Consider the following 25,688-nt stretch of genomic DNA (forward strand, 5'->3'; position numbering starts at 1 on the left):
TCGCTCGCCTGCTCGTGGAATTCCCGGCCCTCACGCGGCCGACGTTTTCGGCCGTCGCGGTGCGGCACGGGATCGAGCACCACATACCCACTACGGGCCCGCCGGTCTACGCCAGGGCCCGCTGCCTCGACCCAGCCAAGCTCGCCGTGGCAAAGGCCGAGTTCGACGCGTTGGAGCACCTCGGCATCGTGCGGCGCTCCAATAGCGCGTGGGCCTCACCACTGCACATCGTGCCAAAGCCGGGGGGCGGATGGCACCCGTGTGGCGACTACCGCCGCCTCAACTACGCTACCACCCCCGACAGGTACCCGATCCCGCATATTCAGGACTTTTCCGCCCGTTTGGCGGGACGGGTCATCTTTTCGAAAATTGACCTGATACGGGGCTACCACCAGGTACCTGTCCGGGCGGCCGACGTCCCGAAGACGGCCGTCATCACGCCGTTCGGCCTGTTCGAATTTTTGCGGATGCCGTTTGGCCTCAAGAACGCGGCCCAGGCGTTGCAGCGCTTGATGGACGGCGTGCTGCGCGACCTGCCATTTCTTTTCGTCTATCTGGACGACATCCTCGTCGCCAGCACGTCCCGCGCCGAGCACCTCCTCCACCTCCGAACACTGTTCGGTCGCCTCAGCGAGCACGGCTTAATTGTCAACCCGGTCAAATGCCACTTCGGCGCGACGACCGTTGACTTTTTGGGCCACCGCATCACCAAGACCGGGGCCGTGCCGCTGCCGACCAAGGTCGAGGCCATCACCACGTTCCCGCGTCCCCGTTCCATCAAGGCCCTCCAAGAGTTCCTCGGCATGGTGAATTTTTATCACCGATTCGTGCCCCGCGCTGCTCAGCTCATGCGGCCCCTTTACGAGGCCCTCCGGGGCAAGCCGGCCAAGCATGACATTGTTTGGTCCGCGGCCATGGACGCGGCCTTCGCCAGTGCCAAACGGGCCCTCGCCGACGCAACGCTGCTGGCTCACCCGGTGCTCAACGCGCCCATCGCCCTCACTACGGACGCCTCCAACTACGCGGTGGGCGCCGTCCATGAGCAATGGGTGGACGGGGTTTGGCAGCCACTCCCTTTTTTCAGCCGGCAACTCCGGCCGAACGAGTTAAACTACAGCACGTTCGACCGCGAGCTGCTAGGGCTATTCCTGGCCGTTCGCCATTTCCGACACCTCCTGGAGGGCCGCCCGTTCACGGCTTTCGTCGACCACAAGCCGTTGGTCTACGCAATGGCTAAGGTTACGGAGCCGTGGTCGGCCCGCCAGCAGCGCCACCTCTCCGCCGTGTCGGAGTTCACCACGGACGTCCAGCACGTCGCCGGCAAAGACAACGCCGTGGCCGACTGCCTTTCGCGGGCCAGCGCGAACGCGGTCCACCTCGGCGTGGACTTCACGCTCATGGTGGCCGACCAGACCACCGACGCCTCGGTGCAGGCACTCCGCATGGCGGACACGGGCCTCCGCCTGGCCGACATCCCCTTCGCGGGCACCATCCTGCTCTGCGACGTCTCCCAGGGCCAGCCTCGCCCCATCGTGCCCGTTTCCTGGCAGCGCCGCATCTTCGCCTCCATCCACGGCCTTTCTCACCCGGGCCGGAAAGCTTCTCAGAAGCTGGTGTCGGCGCGTTTCGTCTGGCACGGCCTTCGACGAAACATCCGCGACTGGGCCAATGCCTGCACGGCCTGCCAGTGAGCCAAGGTCCACCGCCACACCCAGGCCCCGCTGGCACCTTTCGCCGTGCCTGAACGGCGTTTCGACCACGTCCACGTGGACCTGGTGGGTCCCCTGCCCCCCTCGCGGGGGTTCACCCACCTGCTCACCATGGTGGACAGGACCACCAGGTGGCCGGAGGCCGTGCCCCTCACCTCCACCACCACCGCCGACGTGGCGCAGGCGTTCATCGCCACCTGGGTCGCGCGCTTCGGCACACCAGCGGACATCTCGTCCGACCGCGGCCCACAGTTCACGTCTGAGCTTTGGGGCGCGGTCGCCCGTTCGTTGGGGGTCACGCTGCACCGCACCACGGCCTACCACCCCCAAGCCAATGGGTTGTGCGAGCGGTTTCACCGCTCCATGAAGGCCGCACTCATGGCCGGCCTTCAGGACGACGGTTGGGCCGACCGGCTGCCGTGGGTCCTTTTGGGCCTTCGCACGGCCCCCAAGGAAGACCTCCAGGCGTCCGCCGCCGAGCTCGTCTACGGCCAGCCACTCCGCGTCCCGGGCGAATTCGTGCCTGACGCTACCAGTCCCTGGTCCGCCGCTCGCCAGCGCTCGGACCTCCAGGAGGCCGCCCGATGATTTGCCCCCGTGCCGACGTCCCGCCACGGTGGCCCCCAGTCCTACGTCCCCCCGGCGCTTCGCACAGCGGAGTACGTCTTTGTGCGTCATGACGCGCACCGGGGGCCACTCCGGCCGCCGTACGACGGGCCCATTCCGTGTCCTGCGACGGGGCGACAAGTCTTTCATCGTCGACTTCGGCGGCCGGCCGGACCGGATTTCTGTGGACCGCCTCAAACCGGCGCACATGGACGTCGACCGACCACCACGGTTGGCCCTTCCTCCGCGGCGAGGCCGCCCCCCGTCCACAGTTCCCCCCGCTCGACCACCCACCACCACGTCAGACCCCTCCCCACGACCCTCCAGGGGTCGCTTCGGCCGGGTCATCCGGACCCCCCTTAAATTGACCCTGCCGGTGCAGGTCGATTCTGGAGGGGCGTGTGTAGCGGTTACCGCTGGATGTACATAATCGCCTTGCACCGGCCAGAACACGGCGAGACGCGCCTCTCCCGGGCATGCCCGGACTCACTGTTCCCGGGCACGCCCGAACCTCCCGGGCACGCCCGGTCTCGTCTTTCCCGGGCATGCCCGCTCTCGCCTTTCCAGGGCTCGCCCAGAGCGTCCGGGCATGCCCGCTATCGCCTTTCCAGGGCTCGCCCAGAGCGTCCGGGCATGCCCGCTATCGCCTTTCCAGGGCTCGCCCAGAGCGTCCGGGCATGCCCGCTATCGCCTTTCCAGGGCTCGCCCAGAGCGTCCGGGCATGCCCGCTATCGCCTTTCCAGTGCTCGCCCAGAGCGCCTGGGCACGCCCAGCCTCGACTTGCCAGGCCGCAGCCAAACACGCCCGGGCAGGTCCAGACTCGCCTTTCCAAGGCTCGCCCTTGATACCCGGGCATGCCCGGTATAGCTTTTGCCGGGCAAACTTCCCGACATAAATGTGTATATATATTGTTGCCCGAAAAACGGGCTTGTCAGAATACCTGAGCTGTTTTGTTTCAATAAAGCAACTCGGACGAATTCCGTCTTTGGTCGCGTCAATTCTTTCGACTCGCGTTGGAGCGCAGTTCCTTCACACATATATATATATATATATATATATATATATATATATATATATATATATATACATATATATATATATATATATATACGTATATATATATATATATACATATATATACTGAAACGCAAAAGAAACTTACCACCTTTGAAACCTTTAAATATCAACAATAACACTGCGTGTAGTAAATGTGTGAACTTATTTGTGGACAATAGTGTCCTTACTGTCAGACAAAATGGTCACGGATGGTCACTTGAACCTTCAATGGTCACTTCGTAGCACAGCTGTTGAACAGCCGTTTTGACTGTCAGTGATTAGCCAAGGGGTACGGGATGATTTTAATGAGCTGCACGTGATGTCTTGATATTGGCTTTAACAAGGCCAGTGCAAAATGGGCATTTTGACCGAAACATTTGACCATTTTGACTATCTTCAAAAAGACCGAAAACGCAAAAGAAACTTACCACTTGTTTGAAATGTAATAAAATTGTAACAGTTCAAAATAAAACAAACCAACAATTGCTAATTGAAACATTGGCATTTTATTGATGACACGTCAAGTTTTTGACCAAGATACACCATCTCATCAGTTTGTTCTACAGTACAGAACAGCACAGGGTGCAATGTCAGTCCCCTTTCAATAGCGTGTGTGGCCACCATTGTTTTGGATACAGGCAGTGCATCGTCGGCGTATACTGCCTACCAGTCTTTGGATGGATTGCTGCTGGATTCACACACTCAGTCCTCAATGTCTGAAGCAGCTCTGCCCGTGTCCTGGCCCTGCCAACTACGCGTCTCCCAAGCTCATCCCACAGGTGCTCTATGGGATTCAGGTCAGGGGAGAGCGCAGGCCACTGCATGGTGTTGATGTTCTCGCCTTGGAGAAATGCAGTGGTAAAGCTAGCAGCATGGGGACGAGCGTTGTCATGCTGAAAGGTTCTCAGTTCTGGGTAGTCTAGCAGGAATGGCAGCAGATGAGGTCGCAGGATGTTATCCACATACCGCTGGGCGTTAAGATTCCCATCCACAACCACCAGTGGCGTCCTGTACCGGCCTGATATGGCGGCCCACACCATCACACTTGGGCCACCCCACCTGTTGGCTTGACGCACGCAACAATCGGCATATCGCTCGCCAGTTCTTTTCCAGACACGCTCACGCCCATCAGGACTGTCCACACAGAACCTTGACTCATCGCTGAAAGCGACCTCGTTCCACTGCGCCAAGGTCCACCGCTGATGCTGCTGGCACCATCTCTGTCGGTTGCGGCGATGGGCAGCCGTCATCACGGGGCCTCTGTATGGTCTTCTGGCAGTCAGACCATAGTCATGCAGTCGTCTTCGTGCAGTATCATTGGAGATCCGTGGGTTTGCATGCCCCGGAGTTTCTGCCGCAGTGCGGGATGCTGGACGGAATCGATCCCGCAGGTGACTTCGGACCATATGCCTGTCTTGCCTTGCAGTGGTGACTCTTGGCCTCCCTGATCGAGGTCTGTCATCTGCAGAGTTGTGGAGGGTGTCTCTGTCCACCAGGGCCGATATCGTCTGGTGTGAACAGCCAAGGCGACGTGCCACCTCACGGTAGCTCAGTCTGCCTTGCAGCATGCCCAGGGCACGCTGCCGTTGATCCCTTGACAATCGTGGCATGTTGATTGAAATGCCCATTTTGCACTGGCCTTTTTAAAGCCAATAGCAAGACATCACGTGCAGCTCATTAAAATCATCCCGTACCCCTTGGCTAATCACTGACAGTCAAAATGGCTGTTCAACAGCTGTGCTATGAAGTGACCATTGAAGGTTCAAGTGACCATCCGTGACCGTTTTGTCTGACAGTGAGGACACTATTGTCCACAAATAAGTTCACAGATTTACTACACGCAGTGTTATTGTTGATATTTAAAGGTTTCAAAGGTGGTAAGTTTCTTTTGCGTTTCAGTATATATACATATATATATATATATATATATATATATATATATATATATATATATATATATATATATATATATATATATATATATATACATATATATATATATATATATATATATATATATATATATATATATATATATATATATAATTCCAGTAATCTCTGTGTGTATGTTTGTTTGTACGTTTGTTTGTTTGTTTGTATGTCTGTGACCGCTGTTTCTCGACAACTACCGGTCCGATATACTTGAAACTTGCCAGGTATATTGCTGGGGACCCGAGGATGTGCCTTTTCAAGGTTTCATATTAATCGGACAATTACTTACCGAGCTATGTCCAAAAAACGATTCAACCAATCAGAGAGCAGCGAGTTATCGCGTGTGCCGAACGTGGCGAACACACTCTGCCTCGGATGGCACATTTGAGAGCGTATTCATTTATTTCACGTTTGCAAACTATGTTGCCGTTAAACTATGTTTTAAAACTAATAAAAACTAATTTGCGATTCATCGTAACTGCGATATACGACCTTCCGGACAGTGAGGACTGCACTTCCGGCATCCAATCACAGAACGCGTTATTGCGTAGGCGTGGCCGATGTGAGAGCGAGCTGATGCTGAGCCCAGCGCGTGCGCCATTACGGTACGTAATTCGATTTCTTCCGGAGAAAATAATAATTTCTCGATTTCTTATGCGCATTATTTCTCCCAATTCAGTCAGAGCGAAGGGCGGAAGCGAAGAGCGTTGTTTTTTTTTGTTTACGGGCGTACGGGCGGGGTAGAGCGTACGGGTAGCGTTTTTTTTTTTTTTGGCACATTTGAGAGCGTATTCATTTATTTCACGTTGGCAAACTATGTTGCCGCTATGTTGGCGTTAAACTATGTTTTACAACTAATTAAAACTAATTTGCGATTCTTTCGCTTTCCTGCGCATTTGTGCACGCTATGGCGATTTCTTTACCAAACTCCGCTAGCCGTTAGCTTTGGACCAAACCATTTCATGTAAATAGAGGGGGGGGATTGTCACCGTACTCGCAAGCCGTTAGCTTTGGACCAAACCATTGCATGTAAATAGAGGGGGGGGGGGGGGGATATACTTTTAGATATATATATAGTACGGGCATGCCCTAGTATATATTGTTACAGATACGACTTTGATGGTATGGTGGGCCGAGCGGGATGGCCGCCGTATCCGTACAAGTTACCCCGATTGCACCCGGGGTTGACTAATCGCGCTATGCTGGCTCAATAAGAAAAAGAAGACACCCGGCTGGATTACAATCACACAATACGACACCAGGGATACGGTTCTCAAAGGTTGTTATTACAATTGCGGAAGGTTTAGATTACAGGGACAAGAGGGAAACATAGGAAGGTGGGCACTTAAACACACTCTTATATTAACCCTAGACAGACCACAGATAAACGGGACAAGGCTCACTCACACGGGGTTTGATGGCCAGGAAAGCGGCAGTCGATGGCTCAGGTGCACCTGGCTCAGGGACAGAATCGCGTACGGTGGTGTCCAGCAGATGCGGGGAGGTCGCTCAGCGCTCGTGGGTCGCGACTTTGGTCTCAAGCTGGGGAGGTCGCTCAGCGCTCGGGAGGGTGGCGTCTTGTCCTTCCAAGCTCGGGGCGCATCTGACGTCACGTCCGGCGCGGGGCCGCGTATATCCGGCGGGGAGTCACGCCCTCGCTCGTTAGCTCCGCCCCATATGGCATCGGCCCATGGCTTCTCATTGGGTGCGGGGGTTACCGGCTCCGCCCTTGACGAGGGGCCGACAGGGAGCCCCCTTCTGGGTAACCCCGTCGAGCACATGTTCAATGGCGGCCAACCGAGCCGGAGTGAGGACGCAAAGCCGCTGTTGTTGTGGTTGTTGTTGGAGCTTGAGATGATGGGAAGAGATGCGGGGAGGTATGGGAAGGTCCTAAACTCCTACTGGTGCCATATCATCACATTCTGGTGCAACGAAGAGTCATAATTAATGGAAACAAGTCCTTAACTGACATAGATTAAGAATAACTAGCAAGATGTCCTATAATTGTCTACGTGTGGTGCGGGGGACCTGGGCACGACATTTAATGGGGGAATGAAGGGGAAGATCGGCTCTAATGGGTGTTGTTTACAGACAATGGGACTAGGGAATGGGGTAAGGGGAGAGTTGGGGAGTATCGGAGAAGATAGGGGAATATTTACAAGCGGATATGGAGGTCAAATTCCATATTCGCAACATTGCACCCTTCTCTACCCTCGGGGCGTCCCGACCCGATAAATTTTTACCTACTTTAGTGTGGCACGCAATGTAGTTCCCTCTACTATTAACTCTACCCTGAGTGCGACAGTTTTATAGATATTCACAAATGAGTAAATATGTCCCCCTGCGACGTTGCACCCTTCTCCTCTCAGAAACACACCCACAGGATAACCGAATCCGGAAAGAATCCTCAAACTAAACATACAGCCGGTAGGGAGCATTATTTACAAGACTACGCTGCTATTTACACTACGATCCAGGACCTGTCTTTGGAGGAACACATGCAGATGTTATGCATAGAGAGAGCGCGCTTGCCAACATCGATACACCAACCCACGAGTGCTCTGTGGCCGACGGCCTTTAATAACGTGCAGAGCACCCTTTCCGCGCATCAAAAGCACCACCCCACCACCAATCGGTGCAGTCACCATTGTTCATTGGAATAAAAATAACTTCAACAACCCCTAACCCTGCAGGTGTCTCTTGCTCTTCTTGTGGTGCACTTGGTGTTACTTAAAAGTGGTTCACCTGTATGGCATAGGTGCCACGTTGACCCATAGGTCCATCCCCGGGTGGTGCTTGGCCGCAAACGAACTGCGGTCCATCGTGGGTGGCCACAAACATTGCGGTCCATATGGTGTATCGATCCCGGCAGCAAGCAGCGAAAGTGCAGGCCCACAACTGCGTCGCCAGCACCTCTCTCTCCTCTCTCTCTACCCCAAAGCCAGATCCTCGGAGGTGGGAGACAAAAACAAGACAAGTGAGCAAGGTGGTAAGGGCGCAAAAGTGCACGCAATGCAAGGTGATGCACACTGGGGGCACATGGGAACCAGGTGAGACAGGTACGTTCCTACCGTACGCCCCCCCCACCAGGTAACCTACATGGCCCCTCCCTTACCCCTTACTGTATCAACAAAACACAACACTACCCATAAACATCTACTTTACAAATCCACAAACATCCCTACTGTCTTCCCCGTTCCTCCCATATACCAAATTCGTCTTCTCTCCCTCCTAACCAATCAAATTTGCCATTTTCAACTCTCATCAAAATTTGCCATTTTCAACTCAACATCAAAATTTGCCATCACCAATTCATCATCAGTCCCTCCTAGGGAGGGAGAGATGGAATCACCCCAATGTCTCATCCACGTCGTGATGCGTCTCACAAATCCAACAGCAATTCTCATTTCTGCAACACAAACAAAGAAAACACAGGTGTGGAGTCATCATCATCACCACAGGTAAGTGGCTGCGTATGGTGCGACAGGTTCATCAATCCTAACTATCTCCTAAATGACTTTAACAACTTTACACTACCCGGGGTCTCTCTCCGGCCAAACCATTGGCCCTCTTACACTATGGGTTCTAAAAACCAATTCCCATTGGCCAAACTGTGGTGCTCTTCAATTTGGGGTCTCACTCCCCCGATTCATCTCCCGGTGCCCTCGCACAATTTCTGGGCTGCGGCGTGTACCTCTCCCAGTGGGTCTACCCACCTGCACACCTCCACCACTGCAGTTGCCTCCGAGCTTACCTGCTCCTTGCCCTAACCTAACTACCTGGGGAAGGCCCTCTGGCACTCTCCCCACTCGGTGCCCTCTCTGGCACTGGGCTACCCGGGTCCATCCTCCGGATCCTCGGGCCCCATCCACAACTCTACCGGCTCCCAGAGCCCACCTGCGGCCTCACCTGGCCGACATCCTCACAGTGGTGGAGTGCCCAACCAACTACACACACTAACAGGCTACACGCCCAGCCATTTCCACAACACTAATGCACCCATTCACAACACCATTCTGCAACCGCACCACAAATGCCAATATTCAACCACAATTTACCTGCACCCTCTACCTAACACTTACACTACCCGCCCCGGGTGCTCGTGAAAGGGGGTCCACTCTTCCCCCATCCACACCTTCGCACCATGCACACCACTCCGTACCACTTACTCCAACTCTCTCCACACACCTGTACTTGCACACCTGTGCTCTCACACCTGGTGCCACCTGCACCCTTCTCTCCCCAAGCGCATTCGCGCTGATCCACACACTCACTACTCATACACTGCTCCACACACCTGTCCAGTTGCACACCTGTGCAATCACACCTGTTCAATTCTCACACACACAGCATCATCTCAGCTAACTACTCCCTTCTGAAACTTGCGCTTCCCAGTCGTCCCTTTAAACTATTGCGCTCCCTCGTCATTATAATCCACACTAATCTGCCTGCGTCCCCACTACAGGTATCAGTCACTAACTAACCTTAACGTTACCTAAGGTCATCTTCTCTAGATCCCTACACACAATATCCTAACCCACCCGGGCTAGTTTTCACTGCCACACACCCCATAATCTATAGCGCATTTGCCCCACCACCATGGGAAGGGTGGCAGGGATGCCACCCTCTCCCACCGGGCCTATCGCTCCTCAATCCCCCAGTCCTCTGGCACTAATAAGCCCCCCTTATTCAGAGGTACTGGGTCCCGCCTCGGCATCTAAAGCCGAGGCAATCCACGGGGGCGCCTGCTCGCCGGTGTAAGGTCTTATCCGGTCGGCGTGGACGATCCGAGGGAGGGCTCGTGGCCCCATTTTGATCTTAAAGACCACGTCACAGATTTGCGACAGGACGACTCCTGGGCCTTGCCAGGGGGAGGTGAGTTTTGGGCACCTTCCCTTCCGCCTCCGGGGATTAAAGAACCAAATCTTCATCCCCGGAGCGTATTGACTCCCCTGGCTCCGGTCGTCGTACCTGCGCTTCATCTTTTCCCCCGCCAGATGGAGTTGGCGGCGGGCGAAGGCATGGACTAGCTCCATGCCTTCCTCTAGGTGACGTGCGTACCCCTCCCTCGGCGGGTTAACCACTGTGTCTGGCACGGGACCGCATAGCAAGTCGGCGGGAGCCCGTAACTCCCGCCCATACATAAGCAACGCTGGACTGCATGCGGTGGCCCCGTGCTGGCTGGTTCGGTAGGCCATGAGCAAATAAGGGAGATGTTCGTCCCAGTCATCCTGACGGGTGGTGGTGAACAGTGCCAGTTGTTGGATTAAAGTTCGGTTGAATCTTTCCACCATCCCGTCAGATTGAGGTCTTAAAGGCGTTGTCCTGGTTTTTCGAATTGACAGGAGACTGCACACATCTTTTAGTAATTTGCTCTCAAAATTTCGTCCCTGGTCGGTGTGCAACTCCTGTGGAATCCCATGCCGGCACACAAATCCTTCCACGAAGGCCTGCGCTACCACCCCTGCTTCTTGGTTGGGGAGGGCGTAAGCCTCCGGCCACTTGGTGAAGTAGTCCATCACAACGAGGATATACTTATTACCTTGGCGGGTGCGGGGCAGCGGTCCTAGAATATCCATAGCCACCCGCTCAAGGGGGGCCCCCACCTGATGTAATTGAAGGGGGGCCCTCATCCTCCGTGCTGGTCCCTTTTTGGCAGAACAGGCGTCGCATCTCCGACACCAGTCCTGTATGTCGCGCCCCATATTCACCCAATAGAACCTCCGGCGGACCCGAGATATTGTCTTTGTCCTGCCCAAATGGCCGCCGGAGCGGGTACCATGCACCTGTTGCAATATGACGTTCTTGAATTTGTCAGGGACTATCACCAGCCAGGAAGTTCGATCAGAGGGAACCTCCACCCACTTGCGATACAAGATGTTGCCTTTCAATTCCAGGGTCTGCCACTGAGCCCAATATGCCTTGGTTTGTGCCCCGAGGGGGGTGACCTCTTCCCCCTTTGGTCTTTGCCCCAATTTGACCCAATTGAACACTGGCCCCAGGACAGGATCCTCCTGCTGGGCCGTGCTCCATGCCAAAGTTCCGAATTCCTCATCTGCAGTTAGTGGCAAAATTGGCCCTCTCACCCGGGTTGCCCGGACAACGAGGGTCGGGTCCGAATCGCCCAATTGTTCCCTCTCCTCGTGTCTCGCACAAAATTTGCAGTTTTCTCCCAGACAAGGACGCCGAGAGAGTGCGTCCGCATTACCATGGGCCTTCCCGGCCCTATGGGCCACATCAAAATCGTACTGCTGCAACTTTTCCAACCACCTTGCAATTTGGCCCTCCGGTTCCTTGAACCGAAGGAGCCATTGCAAGGAGGAATGGTCAGTTCTAACCAAAAATTTCCGCCCGTACAAGTACGGGTGGAAATGGTTCATGGCAGCCAGCATAGCCAATAACTCTTTGCGAGTGACGCAATAATTTCTCTCGGGCCTACTTAAGGCCCGACTATAATAACCAATCACTCTCTCCACGCCCTCCTGTGTCTGAGACAAAACTGCGCCCAATCCTTCCTGGCTCGCATCCGTGTCCAGGGTAAATGTCCCGTCACTAGTGGGGTAAGCTAGAAGGGGTGCGGATGTTAGACACCCCTTCAATTTTTGGAAGGCCTCGTGGCACTCCCGTGTCCAATTAAATCGCGTCCCCTTCTCCGTAAGCCGGTGGAGGGGACGGGCCAACTCCGCAAATTTCGCCACAAAGCGCCGGTAGTAGGAGCAGAGTCCCAAAAATCCCCGCACCTCTTTGATGGTACGTGGTGCGGGCCACTCCTCTACCGCTTTAATTTTGTCTGGGTCTGTTTTTACCCCCTCGCGGCCAATCACGTGACCTAGATAGGCCACCTCTCTTGCAAACAAAGTGCACTTACTCGGGTTCAGCTTCAACCCTGCCTGTCTGAGGCACCCGAACACCTGGTCCAAATTAGCTACTGCCTGGGGGAACGTTTGGGCATGTACCAGGACGTCATCCAGGTACACCAGGCATGACTGCCATGGCATGCCGCCTAGTACATGCTCCATCAATCTTTCAAAGGTGGCGGGGGCGTTACACAAACCAAACGGCATCACAGTAAACTGATACAGTCCCTTACCTGTGGAAAATGCCGTTTTCTCCTTCCCTGCCCTATCCATCTCCACCTGCCAATACCCACTCTTGAGGTCCAAAGTTGTGAACCAATTTGAGCCCGCAACGGCATCGAGGGTGTCATCAATCCTTGGCAGGGGATATGAGTCCTTGAGTGTCACGTTGTTTAGCTGGCGATAGTCCACGCAGAACCGCGTGGTCCCATCCTTCTTTTTGACCAGCACAACAGGTGACATCCAAGGACTTCCCGAGGGCTCGATCACACCTGCGTCGAGCATTTTTTCAACCTGCTCGTCAGCTTCCGCCCTCTTGCTCCAAGGGAGCCGTCGGGCGGCCTGACGAATAGGCCGGGCCTCACCGGTGTGGATCTGATGTTTCACCAGGCCCGTACGTCCAATATCCTCGGTGGACAGGGAGAAGAGGTCCAAATGGGACCCAACCAGTTTGTGTAAGGCCTCCCTCTGGGTACCTCCCAACTCTATGCTGCTACGATTTACCATCTCGCAAATGGGATCGGGCCAATTCCTACTTGTTATTGAAGGCTCCCCCCGGGGTCGGCTCGGCTGGACGTTCTCGCCCCTCACTGTCGCGACTTCCTCAACGGGGGTGCAGCCAGCTACCCTCGTGCCCCTTACTATAGTGCGTGGTTCTGTACTCATATTTATTACTCGGACGGCCACTACCGGTCCGTCCGTTTTTACAAGGGTGCGGCCCACGATTAAACCCGGTATGGACTGCGCTGCCACCGGTTCGACCAGGCCGCAGGACTCCTGCCATGTTGGGCGAGCTGCCCATCGGGCCGGCACTATCGCCTCGGCCCTTGGGGGGATGGTCACGGCCTCGGAAGCCTCCAGCTCCGCTCTCTCGGCCGTGCTCACTCCCCCTAACGGCAGCTCTTCTACTCCCACCTGCAGGATCCCCCGGCACAAGTCGATTTTACAACCGCTGGCAGTCAACAGGTCCAACCCTATTAAACATGGGTCGCACACCTCCGCCACCCAAACATCTATCTCCCTCCTTACCGACCCTAACTTGAGGGTCACAGAACCACGCCCTATGATCGGGGCCGTCACCCCGGTAGCAAGCTGCAAGCTATAATTTTGCAGGCGCTGGATCTTATCCCAGCCACCTGCGCTCGAATCAAGGACCACAGGGCTGATGATTGTGGCGCTAGCTCCTGTGTCCACTACGGCGTCTACCCCCACGCCGGCAATTTTGCATCTAATTGTCAGGCTACCGGTTCCAATTTGGCCACAATAAATGACCTGTCGCGTCAATGAGGGCTCTCCTCCATCCTCTGCTGCCGAACACCGCCCTACGTGCCCGACACCTTCTAGTTTCCCGGGGTCTGGCGGGGGGGTGTCTGGGGTCGGCTAACCCGCTCCCCCCTGGGCGGAGTTGAGGACCTCAACTGCCGGGGATCATCCCGGCGCGCGTTTCGACAGTGCCGCGCCAGGTGACCCAGGCGGTTGCAGGTATAGCACCTCACCTGGTAAGGTGCTTGCCTCCGGAATTCCAAATTCCCCCCCCTGTAGGTCCGAATTGGATTACCCACTCGTGGTCCACCGCGGGCCACCTCCGGGGCCGCCTGCCATGGTCCAGGTCCTGCCAGGCGCTGGTCCACCAGCCTCCGGACCATGCCCGCCAGGTCAGGACCCACGTCGGGGGCGGGCCCCCTAAGGGGTCCGCCCTCCATCGGGGGTCCCATCTGGCGGACCGCCATTGCGAGACGCTCGCCCCCCCGGGCCAGGGGCCTCGCTGCTTCCCAACGGGCCGCAGCGTCAGCCGCCTGGCTCAGAGTCTGCGGGCGCCACATGGCGAGCTGTTGCCGGAGCTCAATATCCGGGAGGGCCTGGATAAAATGGTCCAGCGCCAGGCTTTCCCGGGAATCCGCTGCCATGCTAGCATGTGCGATCCCCACTGCGCGGCGAATGTCGTGGGCAAGTTCCCCGATGGCTTCCTGGGGCTTGCGCTTTCGCAGCGCGAGCTGAGCTTTAACAAGCTCGCTCTGCTGTTCTATTCCAAATCGATTAATTAGGGCGTCGCGGAGGGCTGGCAGGGTGAGAGCACCCGCTGGTAATGCCGTCAGCACCTCCGCCGCCGCGCCGCGCAATGCGGCCACCAGGTGTACTCCACCTTCGTCCTCACCCCAACCGTTACCCTTACACACACAGTCGAACTGCGCCAGGTACGCGCGTAGATCACTCTTGCCGTCATACGGCGCGAGTGGGACCTTGTGGGACCACCTCGTATGCGAGTCGTTGCCCGCCGGCCGGACCCCGTGCGTCGCCCCTTGCGGGGTCAGCGCGGGGCCGAACCGGCCGGGCCCCCACAGTACATTACCCCCAAGGGGCTCTCGTGCCTCCCCGGTCCCTCCAACAACTACCCCTGTTGGTGTCGATGCATGGGTCACACCTCCGCAACCCGCCACCCATTCCATACTCCCACAACCTTGCTCACCCACACCTCGCACCTCTCGTTCCATACCCTCCGGACCAGCCATACACCTCACTCGTGGCCTCTCACGAACTTCCGGGTCTATCTCGACCCCCAAGCTTATTAAATCACCTGGCGCATCATACGCACGACCATATTGGTCACCACTTACACCGGGTCCTCTTTCTCTTCGCTTCTCCTCCATCACCTGCGAATCCCTCATCCGGTTAATGAGCACATCATCACGATCCGAACACAGACTTTGGACCAATTCTTTTACTTCCTCCTTTATCTCTTTCTTATCCCCTCTCCGTCGCTTCTTAATTTCGCTCACCCCTTCTTCCACTTCTTCTAATTTTTGCTTCATCTCCTTCATCTCTTCGTGCGCCCCTTTAAGTTCTTCCTCTAACTCCACTTTATTTTTTTCTATGTGCTCCCGCACCTCCCGCTCTTTAACCTCCATTACCTCTACCACCTTGTCCATTTTCCTCGTCAGGTCCTCATGTACCGTCTGGCACTCTTTTTTAATTACCCCTACGTCCTTTTTCATCTCTTTCTGTGTCGATTTTAAACCCTCTATTACCGCTGTGTTCTTCTTTACCTGGTCCCCCAACTCCTTTTGTCCCACTGTCAGTTGTTCTACTCCCAGCGTCAACTCCTCTATACCACCTTGCAATTTTACAGTCCCCTTTCTCACCTCTTTCTCCATGCGCTCCTTACAGTGCCTCACCTCCTCGCGCACTCCTCCGACCTCCTCACTCACTCCTCTTCTGATCTCCTCTCCCATCACTTGCATCTCCTGCCCAGATGCCACCCTCATCTGCTCCATTTCCTCCCTGTGAGCATCCAGTTTGGTTTCTACCCCCATTCTGACCCCCTCTATCTGCTGCTCCATTTGTTTAACTTCCCTTTCCGCTTGGTCCCTCATGTCCCTCAATTTGCCTTCCATACTGTTTTCTAACCCCTCTAACCCTTTTTGCATCCCTTCCATTTGATTCTCTTGAGCGGCCATTCTGTTTTCTACCCCCGTTAACCCCTCCTGTATTTCCCCTAATCTATCGTCTAATTTCCCAAATTTCATGTCTAATCCCTTAAAATTATTGTCTAATCCCTCACTGGTACCCCTCGCTTCGTCCCTCATTACCCCCATTTGCTCACTCTGAGCCCTCGCTTCGTCCCTCATTACCCCCAATTGCTCACTCCGAGCCCTCGCTTCGTCCCTCATTACCCCCATTTGGCCCTCTAATCGCCCACTATCAACCCTCATTTGGCCCTCCATCCTATCCATTTTTGCATTCAGTTGGGTCAAGAATAATCTGAGGTCAAACCCGGTTTGCCCAGCGTCCCCAGCCGCCACCGCAGGCTCGCCCTCCGCGGCGCCGCTATTTTGGGACCCTTCAACCACGTGAGCGAGCGCGCCATTTTGCGCGCCCGCTACTTCGTGCGTGACGGCGCTATTTTGCGAACCTGCCGCCCTCACTGCTTCGCTCTCCTCATGTCCCTCAATTTGGTCCTGGACCGACCCTGCTTCACTCTCCCCTACCGGACCCCAGCCGTCTTGATCCGCCATAGCGCGACTTGCAAAACTCGGTTTTTATTTTTTTTATTTTCGTAAAACAAATTGAAATTTCGCCGTTATAATTTCGCGCGGGAAACGCGCTCCGAATCGATTTTCCCTCCCAAAATTTGGGCCTAACTAATTTAGTCCCGGGTTCGAATTCCACTCCTCGACACCAATTGTTACAGATACGACTTTGATGTTATATGGACCGAGCGGAATGGCCGCCGTATCCGTACAAGTTACCCGATTGTGCCCGAATGTTGACTAATCGCGCTACGCTGGACCAATAAGAAAAAGAAGACACCCGGCTGGATTACAATCACACAATACGACACCAGGGATACGGTTCTCAAAGGTTGTTATTACAATTGCGGAAGGTTTAGATTACAGGGACAAGAGGGAAACATAGGAAGGTGGGCACTTAAACACACTCTTATATTAACCCTAGACAGACCACAGATAAACGGGACAAGGCTCACTCACACGGGGTTTGATGGCCAGGAAAGCGGCAGTCGATGGCTCAGGTGCACCTGGCTCAGGGACAGAATCGCGTACGGTGGTGTCCAGCAGATGCGGGGAGGTCGCTCAGCGCTCGTGGGTCGCGACTTTGGTCTCAAGCTGGGGAGGTCGCTCAGCGCTCGGGAGGGTGGCGTCTTGTCCTTCCAAGCTCGGGGCGCATCTGACGTCACGTCCGGCGCGGGGCCGCGTATATCCGGCGGGGAGTCACGCCCTCGCTCGTTAGCTCCGCCCCATATGGCATCGGCCCATGGCTTCTCATTGGGTGCGGGGGTTACCGGCTCCGCCCTTGACGAGGGGCCGACAGGGAGCCCCCTTCTGGGTAACCCCGTCGAGCACATGTTCAATGGCGGCCAACCGAGCCGGAGTGAGGACGCAAAGCCGCTGTTGTTGTGGTTGTTGTTGGAGCTTGAGATGATGGGAAGAGATGCGGGGAGGTATGGGAAGGTCCTAAACTCCTACTGGTGCCATATCATCACATTCTGGTGCAACGAAGAGTCATAATTAATGGAAACAAGTCCTTAACTGACATAGATTAAGAATAACTAGCAAGATGTCCTATAATTGTCTACGTGTGGTGCGGGGGACCTGGGCACGACATTTAATGGGGGAATGAAGGGGAAGATCGGCTCTAATGGGTGTTGTTTACAGACAATGGGACTAGGGAATGGGGTAAGGGGAGAGTTGGGGAGTATCGGAGAAGATAGGGGAATATTTACAAGCGGATATGGAGGTCAAATTCCATATTCGCAACAATATAATAGCCGTAGATGATTCTGTCTGTCTGTCTGTTGGGCGTCTGTCCGGGGTGTGGCTTACTCGGTTTGCAGAGTAGCTCCACCCATAGCTCCACCCATTCTGGGAGAGCCTTCGCTTCATATAAACAAATATCCACCATTTTATTAACTCGCATAGCTTTGAGGCCTGTTTTGTAGGCCCGTGGTGTCTTGCTCTCTCTCCCAGTTTTATTTCAAATCAAATTCGATATATCATTTCATTTTTCACAGACGCTAACATAGTTTTAGACTCGGTTGAAAAAAAACGGGAAGAAAATCCGATGAAAGTTGCCGTTTATAGAACGAAATGAATTCTCAGAGGCCTGTAACTTGAAGGCCATTGAGTCTCTCTCACGCCTTTATCTCCAATCTAACTCACCATATGATTTCATTTTTATCGATGGTTTTGGACTCGCTCTGTGTGCGTATATATGTGTAACATTCCCGCGTAACATTCCCGCGTTGCTGGGAATGACATATAATTCACCGAAAACGTTGAAGCAACCGCATAATATTACGGTGATGTTTAACTCTGAGTGAGAATAGTTCTAAATTTTAAAAACTTTCTTCTGATATTTGTGATTTATTTCAAACAAACTGTATTTCCCATCTACACGGGCATGTATTCCTATTAACGTTATGTAAAGTACATAAATTGTGTGGATTACATCATTTGTGGATGTGATCAATTATTGCCAGTAACCATTTTATATAACTGAATGTGCAGGTGCAGCATCGAACTCAATATGTCGAAATGTCACACACATCCATGCCCGTGGGATTCCCACGGGTGACCCTGCTCGTATATATATATATTGCCATTACTTTACAAATGTATCACATGTGGAAATGTATCAAATATGGAGAGGGTGCACGAGAAAATAATGGAGGAGGTACAAATATGGAGGTGGTGCACAAATATGAAGAGGTGAGCCTTTCAAGGCAAATGTACACACACACACACACATATGTATATTGTTACATGTTGCCTCCCCAAACTCTGGTTACGGTGCCCCTCAGAGTCTCGAGAGGGAACGCGGCAGAAAGATTTGTTATTTTGAGTGTTGTCATAAACCATGGTAAAACCACACCAATGCAATTATGTAGAACAAAATAAGTAATTGTAGTAAGAGCTCTCACATACACAATAATAACACTCTTAACTAAAGCACCATGAAAATATCACTTGCATCTCATGAACAATGCACATGATGGTACCATCATTCCCCAATACTCTCCAATCAATAAACTCACGATATGCCAAACGTGAGTGGAATGTAACAATCCCAAAGTCCGTGCACGAATCCCCATGCTGGGCGAAGGTTGAAGTTGTGCAGAATGGCAAGAACAATAGGCAGGTATCGGCACAGCTGTGGACGAGGAGATACGAGGTGAGAAGTCGCGTAGATGGGAGCCGATATGGAAACCAACGGCGATACACAAGATGATATCGATATGGGAATCCCAAAGACAAAGCACGATACACCAGGCGGACGGCCTCCTCGGGGAAAAATGGCGGATCTGCCTGTAATGGAAGCGCTTGCTTTACCGCCAACAATAGTTCACACTTGGTATCAAAACCTGAGATGCAGGTTTAATAGCAATCGCAATATGGGATGATGTCGCGGGGAATCTCTTTCACGGGAAGCCTCAATTCAATCGCAACCAATATCAAGGAAGTCCGCTCGCACCCTCTATGCGACTCACGGCTGTCTCTTTCCCCTGCCGATTCCTCCTCTCTCCATTTCCGGTTTCTTTGCCACGTTCTTCTTTTTCCTCCAAAAACATTTATTTTTATCTTTTACAAAAGTCATCTCCATTTCACACAGAAATCTTAACAACAATATTACCTGAAACTAAAAATCCTACAAGTATATAACAACAAAGGCGGAAGTGACGAATCCGTAACAGTATATATATATATATATATATACTAGCCTCGTTACTGAGGAACGGGCTAATTTTAGCTGAGAATAATGACTGTACCTGAGTTGCTGTGTTGTCATGATTTACACCAATCATAATACAAACAATTATTTTGCACAAATGCATTTGTTGTGTTTGTGATATTACATTTTTATAAGCAATTTAGGCTGAAGATTCAGGTTGAATGTTTTTTTTTTTTTCAAGAAAGAACCCCTCAGCACATACTTAGGGGAGGGGTAGGTGCACACTGGAAGTTTGGGACGATTACACCTCACCACCACCTAATTCAAAACACCTCACCACCAAGTAATTTAAAACACCTCATCACCAAGTAATTTAAAACACCTCACCACCACATAATTTAAAACACCTCACAGCCATAAAACACGTAATAAAAACACCTCACAGCCATAAAACACGTAATAAAAATACCTCACCACCACGAAATTAAAAACACCTCACAGCCATAAAACACGTAATAAAAACACCTCACAGCCATAAAACACGTAATAAAAACACCTCACAGCCATAAAACACATAATAAAAACACCTCACCACCACGAAATTAAAAACACCACACAGCCATAAAACACGTAATGAAAACACCTCACAGCCATAAAACACGTAATAAAAACACCTCACAGCCATAAAACATGATAAAAACACCTCACAGCCATAAAACATGATAAAAACACCTCACAGCCATATAACACGGAATAAAAACAGCTCACAGCTATAAAACACGTAATAAAAACAACTCACCACCACAAAATTAAAAACACCTCACACCACAAAATTAAAAACACCTCACAGCCATAAAACACATAATAAAAACACCTCACAGCCATAAAACACGTAATAAAAACAACTCACCACCACAAAATTAAAAACACCTCACCACCATGTCATTTAAAAACACCTCACCACCAAGTAATTCAAAACACCTCACCACCACGTAATTCAAAACACCTCACCACCACGTAATTATTAATACCTCACCACCATGTAAATCAAAACACCTCACCACCACATCATTTAAAAACACCTCACCACCACATAATTCAAAATACCTCACCACCACGTGATTCAAAACCACCACAACGTTATTAAAAACACTTCACAACCACGGAAACAAAAGTTTGAGGGAGTCGTTAAGTGAGAACACAGACACTGCCCAGATGTGTAGATATATAGATAAATGACTGTACCCGAGTTGCCGTTTTGTCATGGTTTAAACCAATTATAATTCAAACAATTATTTTGCACAAATGTATTTGTAATATACGTGATATCACATTTTATAAACAATTGAAGTTGAAAAAAAAAATTCCCCAAAAAATTCCAAAAAAAACCCAAAAAAACAATTGGAACATTTTTCAAAGAAAATACCCTTAGGACATACCGATGGGAGAGATATGTGCATACCAGAAGTTTGGTACGATTTCACAAAAGTTTGAGAAAGTAGTTCATTGACAAGCCAACACAACACAAGACAACACAACACAGGACAACACAGGACAGGACAGACGCTGCACAGATATATATATATACATACATACTAGCGGGGTCACCCGTGGGAATCCCACGGGCATGTATGTGTGTGACATTTCGACATATTGAGTTAGATGCTGCACCTGCACATTCAGTTATATAAAATGGTTATTGGCAATAATTGATCACATCCACAAATGATGTAATCCACACAATTTATGTACTTTACATAACGTTAATAGGAATACATGCCCGTGTAGATGGGAAATACAGTTTGTTTGAAATAAATCACAAATATCAGAAGAAAGTTTTTAAAATTTAAAACTATTCTCACTCAGAGTTAAACATCACCGTAATATTATGCGGTTGCTTCAACGTTTTCGGTGAATTATATGTCATTCCCATCGACACGGGCATGTATTCCTATTAACGTTATGTAAAGTACATAAACTGTGTGAATTACATCATTTGTGGATGTGATCAATTGCCAGTAACCATTTTATATAACTGAATGTGCAGGCGCAGCATCTAACTCAATATATCGAAATGTCACACACATCCATGCTGGGAATCCCACGGGCATGGATGTGTGTGACGAATTTTAAATATATGTCGACTGTTATTTTAGGCGGTGTATTTTCGTTTATCATCATGGCGCGATTTAAAAAAATATATCTCTGCATTTTCCTCTCCAATACCTCCTCACACTTTACACACACACCGGCCCATGTTTACATATACACACACACACACACACACATATACACCCACACACATATATATACACATACACACACACGTACATCGACACACACACACACACACACACACACACACACACACACACACACACACACACACACACACACACACACACACACACACACACACACACACACACACACACACACACACACACACACACACACACACACACACACACACACGTACAGTCACATATACACATATATGCACATTATACACATATATACATCTCCACACACACACACACACACACACACACACACACGTACAGACACATATACACACATACACAGACATATATATACACATACAACAACATGCATTTTAAGGCCATTTTCCCTGCTAGAGCGGGGGTTAGCCTACATACACATACACACACATATATATACACACACACACATTTTTTTTTTTTTTTTTTTTTTGGATACTGAATCGAGGCTCGTGAAAGAGCTGACAACCGCGAGGGAAAGACAGTACAGGGGGACTGCGAGGGAAAGACAGCACAGGGGGACCGCGAGGGAAAGACAGCACAGGGGGCCCCGCGAGGGAAAGACAGCACAGGGGGACCCGCGAGGAAAAGACAGCACAGGGGGACCCGCGAGGGAAAGACAGCACAGGGGGAACCGCGAGGGAAAGAGAGTACAGAGGGACCGCGAGGGAAAGACAGCACAGGGGGACCACGAGGGAAAGACAGCACAGTGGGACCGCGAGGGAAAGACAGCACAGTGGGACCGCGAGGGAAAGACAGCACAGGGGGACCGCGAGGGAAAGACAGCACAGGGGGACCGCGAGGGAAAGACAGCACAGGGGGACCGTGAGGGAAAGACAGCACAGGGTACCGCGAGGGAAAGACAGCACAGGGGGACCGCGAGGGAAAGACAGCACAGGGGGACCGCGAGGGAGGGCGACAGACAGGGGGACAGACAGGGGGACAGACAGGGGGACCGCGAGGGAAAGACAGCACAGAGGGACCGCGAGGGAAAGACAGCACAGAGGGACCGCGAGGGAAAGACAGCACAGAGGGACCGCAAGGGAAAGAGCACAGGGGGACCGCGAGGGAAAGACAGCACAGAGGGACCGCGAGGGAAAGACAGTACAGTGGGACCACGAGGGAAAGACAGTACAGAGGGACCGTGAGGAAAAGACAGCACAGGGGGACCGCGATGGAAAGACAGCACAGGGGGACCACGAGGGAAAGACAGCACAGAGGGACCGTGAGGGAAAGACAGCACAGGGGGTCCACGAGGGAAAGACAGCACAGGGGGACCACGAGGGAAAGACAGCACGAGGGACCGTGAGGGAAAGACAGCACGGGGGGCCCCGCGAGGGAAAGACAGCACAGGGGGACCCGCGAGGGAAAGACAGCACAGGGGGACCTGCGAGGGAAAGACAGCACAGGGGGACCCGCGAGGGAAAGACAGCACAGGGGGACCCGCGAGGGAAAGACAGCACAGGGGGACCCGCGAGGAAAAGACAGCACAGGGGGACCCGCGAGGGAAAGACAGCACAGGGGGAACCGCGAGGGAAAGAGAGTACAGAGGGACCGCGAGGGAAAGACAGTACAGTTGGGACCGCGAGGGAAAGACAGTACAGTTGGGACCGCGAGGGAAAGACAGTACAGTTGGGACCGCGAGGGAAAGACAGTACAGAGGGACCGCGAGGGAAAGACAGTACAGAGGGACCGCGAGGGAAAGACAGTACAGAGGGACCGCGAGGGAAAGACAGTACAGAGGGACCGCGAGGGAAAGACAGTACAGAGGGACCATGAGGGAAAGACAGTACAGAGGGAGTACGAGGGAAAGAGAGGACAGAGGGACCATGAGGGAAAGACAGCACAGCGGGACCGCGAGGGAAAGACAGCACAGAGGGACCGCGAGGGAAAGACAGTACAGAGGGACCGCGAGGGAAAGACAGTACAGAGGGACCGCGAGGGAAAGACAGCACAGAGGGACCGCGAGGGAAAGACAGGACACAGGGACCGCGAGGGAAAGACAGTACAGTGGGACCGCGAGGGAAAGACAGCACAGTGGGACCGTGAGGGAAAGACAGCACAGTGGGATCGCGAGGGAAAGACAGCACAGAGGGATCGCGACGAAAAGACAGCACAGTGGGACCGCGAGGGAAAGACAGCACAGTGGGACCGCGAGGGAAAGACAGCACAAAGGGACCACGAGGGAAAGACAGTACAGAGGGACCGCGAGGAAAAGACAGCACAAGGGGACCGCGAGGGAAAGACAGCACAGGGGGACCACGCGCACACGCACATTTCACGCGCACACACGCACACACACACACACACACACACACACGTACACATGTCCCACATGTATATATCCCACATCCCACATGTATATACATGTTTAAAGTGTACGTGCCCTTCCCCCCTCCCCCACCCGGCAACGCTGGGTACTTCTGCTGGTAACGAATAAAATAAAAACGAAGAAATATCTCTCGGTAATTTCATGAAACTCGGTGGAATTGGATGAAATTCGCTCGGTGAATTCACTCGGTGTATTCGGTTCGGCTCGGTTCACTCGGTTTAAAGAAAAAGCGATAATGTCGACATGTTGCTGTCTGTGTCATATTGGGCGGTGTATGATACTTGTTGGCTGTTGGGCGGTGATATGGTGTATTTTTTAGCCGCGTTGCAGACGCTGCTAATAGAGTGCCCTCTGCTGTTGTTGTTGTTCTTCTTCTTCTTGTTCATGCAGAGAAGACAAAACCTCAAAGCTCCACCCATTCTGGGAACCATAGCTCCACCCATTGTGGGAGAGGCTTCATATAAACAAATATCCACCATTTTGTTAACTCGCATAGCTTTGAGGCCTGTTTTGTAGGCCCGTGATGTCTTCCTCTCTCACACAGTTTTATTTCAAATCAAATTCGATATATCATTTCATTTTTCACAGTCGCTAACATAGTTTTAGACTCGGTTGAAAAAAAACGGGAAGAAAATCCGATGAAAGTTGCCCTTTATAGAACGAAATGAATTCTCAAAGGCCTGTAACTTCAAGTCCATTGAGATATGTTTTTTTAAAATCGCGGCATGGTCAGTCATACACCGCCCGAAATAACAGACGGGAAAATGCCGAGATATATATATTTTGTTTAAATCGCGGCATGGTCAGTCATACACCGCCCGAAATAACAGATGGGAAAATGCCGAGATATATTAAAAATTCGTCCATTTGATGACAATCGTCACGATGAAATATTTAATTTATACGTCGTCACAATAATGTGGAGAGAGGAGCATAGCTTCGTTCACGTGTCGCCACATACGGGAAATTGCTGAGATATATATTTTTTAAATCGCGGCATCGTCAGTCAGACACCGCCTGAAATAACAGACGGGAAAATGCCGAGATATATTAAAAATTCGTCCATTTGATGACAATCGTCACGATGAAATGTTTAATTTATACGTCGTCACAATAATGTGGAGAGAGGAGCATAGCTTCGTTCACGTATCGCCACACATGGGAAATTGCCGAGATATATTGTACACCGCTCCTTTCCTATGCCATCTCCAGGCATTGCAAATCGTCATTGCCGGGCACCAAAGGGGGCTCGGCAGTGACGCACGCTGAAAGAGAGTACTCAGTTTTCACTCTGGTTTCTTGTTTGTTGTAAACCGCTCCTTTCCTATGCCACCTCCAGGCATTGCAAATCGTCATTGCCGGGCACCGAAGGGGGCTCGGCAGTGACGCACGCTGAAAGAGAGTACTCAGTTTTCACTCTGGTTTCTTGTTTGTTTGTTTTCTTGTTTCCTTGGTTGTCCGGACGATATCTCAGCCATCCTTTGAGCTAGGAAGCTGAAATTTCGGCACA

The sequence above is a fragment of the Myxine glutinosa genome, chromosome 8, assembly GCF_964187855.1.
Source record: "Myxine glutinosa chromosome 8, kmMyxGlut1.1, whole genome shotgun sequence".
Taxonomy (NCBI): Eukaryota; Metazoa; Chordata; class Myxini; order Myxiniformes; family Myxinidae; genus Myxine; species Myxine glutinosa.